At 39.5% G+C, this 7,934-nt stretch overlaps 1 long non-coding RNA gene across 2 annotated transcripts; it reads right to left on the bottom strand.

Moving 5' to 3' along the window:
- Positions 1-7,659, bottom strand: LOC145434540 (uncharacterized). 2 transcript variants are annotated; one of them, XR_013913448.1, is made up of 5 exons: positions 7,499-7,659; positions 7,394-7,436; positions 543-716; positions 310-451; positions 1-249 (listed from the first exon to the last, which is right to left on the bottom strand). It is a non-coding gene; the product is annotated as an uncharacterized LOC145434540 (long non-coding RNA). The 2 variants fall into 2 exon arrangements; XR_013913447.1 differs by having other exon boundaries at positions 310-716.
- Between the last annotated feature and the right edge of the window lie 275 nt (positions 7,660-7,934).

Raw genomic sequence — 7,934 nt, 5'->3', positions numbered from 1 at the left:
TTGTGAATGTACAGTTGTATTCCAAATAATAAACGCATATAACTCATCGACCAAAATAACTACTGTGTCAGGCAGAAAAGCATATCGGGTTTTATGTCGGTCGGGCAATAGCTTCCTCTCTGCTAATTTTCATTATGCTGCTAGTCAGAGGAGGTGGAACGGTCTCAGCGCAATCGCTCAACTCAACAATTTCTGGTCCAGTTCTGATGAGCGCTTATTGAACTTCTTCGACAAGCTCATTGCAGTAATCTAGAACAGGCATAACAATATGACGAAATCTTATGATGCGGTCAGATCGACGGCAGTTACCAAATGTTTAATTTTCAAGTATCTTGTGGACCGTACATTCCCCATTTTTGTACTTCGGGTATTTGACCGCGGTGCTCCTTCTTTCGACATTTTGTGAGTTTTCGAGCTATTTTCATTGAAATGCAGGATTGCCAACTGCATCCTACAAAAAATGCATAATTGATGAGGCTAGTAATTATGCCAAAATCTGATATAGGTTGTTTTGAATAGCCGAGACACTGCAAGGTACCTACCTGGCTTTTTGACTGAAATATGGTTGTAGTGATATAACTTTCGGCAGAAATGATTGAGGAGGGCATTGAATGATTCACTTCCAGCAGTGTTTCCATTCGGCGATAGATGGCGTATGTCATTTTTCATTCGCGTGGAGTAGAGAACATCGCAAATCCTTTCATATGCCAATGAATCTGAAAATGGATTGTCATAATGGTAAACAACAGAATCAAAGATGATATTCATTGTAATTTAAATTTAGTCCTATATGTATCATTTATATATGCTGAATGGAGCAGTTTGTTTCTTTTTGATGCAGTCATGTAGGCTATTTCATCTTTAAAGGATACCCAGCAAACACTCGATGTCCAGTTGACTTCCGGTGGAATTGCCGGCAGGACGTCCGGTAACTTACGGCCGTCACCTCCCTGGAGTGAGTTTGTCGACAACTAGGGACGTCCTGTCTGATCTCTGAGTACGTACGCAATGACGTGCTGTGGACATGAAGCGACTCCTCATGGACACGGCTGACCTAACCTGGACGTCACGTGGTTCCCTATGGACGCGTCTGACGTACTGTGGACGTGACGCCACTCCCTGTGGACGTCATGCCACTCCCTATGGACTTGACGCCACTCCCTATGGACACCAGTCCACGTAATGCGGACGTGTTATTCGCCCCTGTTCAAGTCCTCAGGATGACCATCTCAGGACTCCCTGTGGAATACTTAATGATCTCTATGATTACCTCCTCCACTTCGATACGTGCTCCAACTACATGGAATCCAACATCATATAAGCTCACAAACTGTATATATTGGGTTACTGGAAAACAACAATTGCAAATTTCAAGTAAAACATTAATTAAAGAACTCTTATTATTTAATTTAACAAAGTTGAGGATTAAGTGAAAATTCGATCACAAAATTATAAATATATGAAATAAATGTGTCACATGAATTTTGGAAATATCAGCTAGTTCTAACTAACTAACATGACAAACATTCCAATTGAGGTGCATACGAGAAATTTGAAAGAAATGTGTCAAAGGAATTTGACAAAGGACAACCGCTAAGACAATTAAAAACAGACATAAAGCAATCATACGTAGAAAGTACCATTGCAAGACGTAAAACGATGCATCGGCTGTACCGCATCATGTTAAGAGCGCGAGGGCGTATTCGTCTTTGGCAATAAACTTTGGTTGCAACAACCGGTTTCTTCTCAGTCCTTGTTTTGCCTGAAGCACATAAAACAATGTCAGCATATTGTATGTAGATACACTCTTCATAGCACATGAAATATGTATCAGAACTTCACTATATATTTCCACTTGCATTAATTGTAATATGTCTTGTAAATCGCTACTTCTATTTGTACTTGAGTGAAAATTTATGACGATACTATGACTACTGCGTCTACTTGAGCGTGGAGAGCTTCTGAACTAGCGATACGGAGTATGCGTCAGCCAATCAAATCAACTTGTGGAAACACCCAGGGCTGTAATTGCAATGAGTCGAGTTGCGATTTCTGATAACTCGAGTCAATCTATGTAATGACTCGGACCAAGTCATATGAATCGAGACTCAGACGGCCAAGACCGATTTCATCTAATGGTAGCGGTACTTGAAAATGCGACCAGACACTGTTGAAGGTGAGAAAAATCAGTAGCCTATATTATAAATGCGAAACGTTGATATCACCAAACAGAGTTATAAAAAGTGGATTAAACAAGAATTTAACTGGAAACCGAGCAGTCAACGAAATGGTTGAACTTGAGTCATAACACCATGACTCGGACTCGACCCTATACTCGCTGACTTGGACTTGACTCGGTGGTGAATTGAAAATGACTCGACTTGACTCGAGTCAAAACTATATAAGTGAGATTGACTTGTGATTTGGCTACAACCCTGGAAACATCTAAAGTACATACTTGAGTACTTTTCAGAAATTACACTTTCACATAAATTAGTTTGGACAAGACTTGTAAATCACTGCTTGTACCAGAGTGGAAATACATGGTGTTACTACTACTTCTACTCCATTGATGACACAACAATTACTTCTACTTGAGTGCTGAAAACAACTACGTTTTTGACCATCTCTGTTCAGAAGCATGCACCTACGACGCAGGGTTGTAACCAAGTCACAAGTCAATCTCAATTTTATAGTTTTGACTCGAGTCAATTCGAGTCATTTTCAATTCACCACCGAGTCAAGTCCGAGTCCAAGTCACTGTGTTGACCGCTCAGTTTCCAGTTAAAGCCTTGTTAACCCTCTTTTTATAACTATGTTTGGTGATATGGAATCCATGGTTCTCATTCAAAATATACCCTACTAATTTTCCTCACTTATAGTGGTTAATTTCAGTGTTATGTTTTGGGTTAGTTTTGGGGTTATGAAGTCACATACTGAAGTGACGCATGCTAAAGTGTTCCATGCTTAACTGTCGTTTTCCATTGTGTCGCATGCTCATATGTCGGGCAATCGTATGCAACACATCGACCAAATCTACTTTTTAAAAGTAATTACTAGAGCATATTCCAGAACTTCATTCTCGACTTCCATTTCAAATAGATTTGACACACCTTGTAACTTGTTACATCTATGTGTGTATAATAAATTCATGACATTACTTCAACTTCAGTACAAAAGATGATTACTGTGACCACCTCTGGTTGCCATATAGTGTGTTCAACGTTTTTACCTTCGATTGCTTTCTTAGTTTTTCCCGAGCATGGCGCAGCACCAATTTTGTAGAGTAAAAGTAAAGCTTGTTCTAGGTGGCAGTAGTTCTTCCAAACGTTGTCGGCCCCAGTCTAGAAGGCATTCTTTGTACAGCCAGCTTGACGTTGTTGCCCTCAATTGAAGACATTGTCGATCTAGAAATTTTACATGATTAGAGTAGCTTTAGTGAAGGCATTTGTCAAGAACTCAAGGCAGGTATCCATAACATCCTGTTAAAAAACAAAAACAATGGTGTACAAGCTTGGCACATTAATTCGATTACCAGTGAACTCGGGCCATGGTGAATTCGGCCCATTGAACTCAGCCTACGGTAAACTCGGCCTTCGGTGAACTCGGCCTAAACCTAAGCCCCTCCAACCCTAATCTTGGGATACACCGAATTCACCATGTGCGATCTGATCCTTGACGTTCTGCACTCTTCGTCAACATTATACAGCTCCGCACGCCTAATAGAACATTTTATACATCCGACATACGATACCGTCCCCCCCAGAGGGAATAACATTCATATGACATATCCACCACCACCAATTCGTCAATCGTCATTGCCTTCAATTAATAATACAATTCACGACATTTATAATAATTTGTATTGACAAAGTCATCATGGGCCCAGTTCACCGAAGGCCGAGTTCAATGGGCCGAGTTCATTGGTCACCATTAATTCTATTGATTCAAGCGAAGTAGATGACTTTTTCAAGTAGGCCTTCTGAAATTATACGCTCTTTGCCACCAAGAGTACAGTTATCAATAAACTTATCATTTTTGATACCATTTTCCAATGTGGAAGTAACATACAAAATACGTAGTACAAAGCTAGTCACTTTAGTGGAAATGACATATCTGTGAAGTCATGATTAACCCAATGCATAGTCACAAAGTGCAATGAAATAGGTATCGGTCGAAAATACACCAAATTAACTGTAATTTAGTCTGATGTAAAACTTGCATGGCATCATTGTATGTTCTTAGCGAAAACATAAAAGATACGTTTTCAACCTTCCATAATACTCATACTGTTAGGAGTATAACATGATGAGTGATTATCGAATACTTGACACTTAACACCAGATTCAGAATCAATCACTCTTCACTCAGGTGCTCGATTTTGCCAAGCCCTACTAATCAGAACAGAAGTGAAGCTGAGATATCTACAGAAATCATGCATACCAGATCAGCGTCACTGTGAATTATGGCACACTTGGATTCAACGAAACATCGATATAATATCAAAATATCATGCAGCAATTTTGAGCACCACTGGCAAAATCAGAACAGAAGTGAAGCTGAGATATAATATCAAAATATCATGCAGCAATTTTGAGCACCACTGGCAAAATCAGAACAGAAGTGAAGCTGAGATATCTATAGAAATCATGCATACCAGATCAGCGTCACTGGCACTGGCAAAATCCTGATCGGGAACCAACGTCACAGAGTCTATTTGCGCATCATTTATGACACTTTTTCCAGGCTAATAAATCGCTGATTAATGAACATGAACAATCATAAATCATCGCTCCAACTTACATGATTCAAGTTCTTAATCCATGGACAATGCACGACTACGATGCGTTGCTCCAAAGTTGAAAAGTACTATATAACATTGCCTGTTCCATATTTAGACTCCTGCTAAAAATGAAGCAATGTTGTATACGGAGACCCAGGTATGCCCCTGCCTCATCCGCATAAAGAATCCATTGATAATGAGGGTCAATAGTGTGCTTTCTTATTCACGACAACATGACTATCAGCAAAGCAATCAGTCTTCCCTAGGGCCCATCTACTTTGTGAATGTCGCTGTAATGTAGGCAATGTTAATATATTTTGTGAATGTTGGCACAATGTCTCCGTGCAATATACTTATTGGAAGGTAATGGGCGAAATATTCAAAGATCAATGTCAACTCAAGGTTCAAGAAGAAGTGAAAATTCAAATGGAATAATTATCTACTTTCACCAATTTTAAACTTTCATAATATATATGACGAGGAACGTGCAAGATATCCAATGAGCTAAATGCGACTATAATTTTTGCGACTACTATTTCTTACCAGGGATTTCAAGATATCGTATAGCTAAGTTAAATGTATATAAATTATAAGTTATCGTTATATTGCAAGTTATAAGTAAGCATTTTAAGTATGTTGCACGGCGACATTGCCGACATTGCGACAACCCGTCTTCCCCATGAACATGTTAAAATCCATGTAGTTTATAATTGGTTTAGCGTTTGGGTATCATTAAATTAGGCTGAGGTTAAAGTTGGGTTAACTATAATGATTGTTCCTGGAATACCCTAACATTAAACTAATAATAAAGCCATACATTTTGACATGTTCACCGAAAGCCTCGACTAGTATCAATGGTTTTAATGTTGTTGTGGACACAACACAAAATTACAACAAATACGATAATATACATGCCGGTCAATGGGATGCTAATATTCATTAGCATAGGCGCAACTATAGTTTTCAGCCACAAATTTAGCAATCTCACATTCCGTAAAGGAACATCCTATAATATACACTTTCAAATTATGTAGCTATATAAACCTAACGACTGGCTATAATACATTCATCGATGCTGCATCTGGTTTACTGCATGGCTCTTCCAGTCTTTGGAAATTCATGTCAAACTTTTCATAGTATATACCGTACACATCAAACAGTAAGTTGGATATTACAACAACATGAAATCCACTGTGCTGCAAATCGAACTTCAATGATTACATATAATTAAATATTATCATGATCAATGATCATGCTCATCGTCATCGCTATACTATATAGTATTACAAGTACTGCATAAGTTTACGATTAGCAGCGGGTCGATTAGTTTCGTTCGTACATGATAAACCGAGGCGCAGACGTGCCACTAGAATCATAGTGAAATTCATTACGGTTATCGCAGTTAATGATGACCGAGGCTGTTGCTGTTCAATAAATATAGCACTCAAATACCAAGCTTCCATGATCTCTGCCTTTCCAGTACTCATGACAGCGACAATATCAATAATAATCAATAGCAGGCACAATCCATCCACGCCGTTGAGTATGCTATTCTAAACTAAACCATTCCTGTGATAAATCCGTCACTCCGCCATTACTACAAAACCTGTTCTTTCAAATTCAAACCGAATCACGCGCGAATGCTCGCCAGACAGAAGAACGGAGTATTTTGGTTTTATGGTTGAATGAATTTCAAGCAACAGGCGTGCTCGGCTCGACACTCGAGACTCGACAGGTATCGGAATGCCTCATATGCATTATCGCTGGCCTCCTGCGCAGTGCGGCCTTAATTATCGATAATAGCCTGGCAGACTGAGTATAGTTCCGTGATTGGAATAGTCATCACCATACCGTTATTACGGTTGTCAAGTTTTCATGTCGGAAGATTTCACATGCATTGGGTATACGGTATATTTAAAATAATATATTTTGCCTTGATGTGGACATTTCGATCCAGTAATGTCACAATAAAATAGCCGTATGTCTCTACATCGTACATATGTGCGACCGCGATCATCGATAGCCGGGCTTCTGAAGTTCCGCGCGATAGAAAGTCATCGCCATATCATCAATCAACATTCTCGTATTCACTCCGATAGATTACAAATGGTGAAATGTATCATGACATTCATGAGTGTATTCAGAAAACTATTTTGCATTGATTGCACAATGCACACTTGAATTCATAGAAACGATTTCCAAGTAGGGACATTCTGACGAACTCCTGTGTAGGTGGCATCCAGGCATCATACCATTATGACATCCACTGGAATAGTCATTGGTGACTGGTACAGGAGCATTCTAAAACTCACTTCCTCTGGTAGTCACCTGGAGTTACATAAATTGACGTCCAATTTTGGGCATACTGAGCAAGTCCTCCGTGACTGAGGGTGGGAGGTGGGACGAGTGGGAACAATTGTGGACATACCAGTAACTCCACGGGATATCGGGTGTTTGCTGGGATGTAACGGCATCTACACTACCCGTAAATCAAAATCTGGAGTATGAGCAGTTTCTGCAGTCTTGCTTGATTCTCAGTGTGCTACCTAAACCAGACTCTTGCACGTCCGACTCTGATTGACACATTGGACAATGTTGAAAAATGCTCACCAGCTTCTTGCTATTCTCCAGACATTCCTCTGAATCTGAATGCCTGCAAATCAATATCTTGGTGAAGACTTGGTACAAATATGATTACACTGTTCAAGTACTCACTCTGACTCGCCATCTAACTCTGTTGGGTGGAAGCTATCATCACTTGACAGGGATTGGATATCACTTTCACAGTCTTCATAATCCTCTCTAGCAATAGGGTTTGGACAGCGATGAAAAGACACTTTAACGCGAAACAATAACTTCATATTGTTAATTCATTCGCTAAAAGCTTTTCGACTGACCCTCATCAGTAGCGAAACGTCAGTGATAGGGTGAATCAAATTCGAAATGTAAAAACTATTTTTTTTTTGTTTTTTGTTTTTGTTATTATTACGTCATACAGACAAAATAGTGCGATCGTTGACACAATGCGTGATTATGATCAAGTTACTGCTTGTAATTCGGCTGTTGGACAGCATCTCTTATCCCATCCAGAATGTGCTGATCATTACAATGACAGTCAATTTTCTATACTTGCTCGTGGCCGTTCTCTTTT

Source organism: Botryllus schlosseri, chromosome 2 (assembly GCF_051294905.1).
Source record: "Botryllus schlosseri isolate E-star chromosome 2, Bs_hap1, whole genome shotgun sequence".
In the NCBI taxonomy this organism is placed as follows: Eukaryota; Metazoa; Chordata; class Ascidiacea; order Stolidobranchia; family Styelidae; genus Botryllus; species Botryllus schlosseri.
Note: the sequence above shows the minus strand (reverse complement) of the source record. Positions and strands in the feature narration are given on the sequence as shown.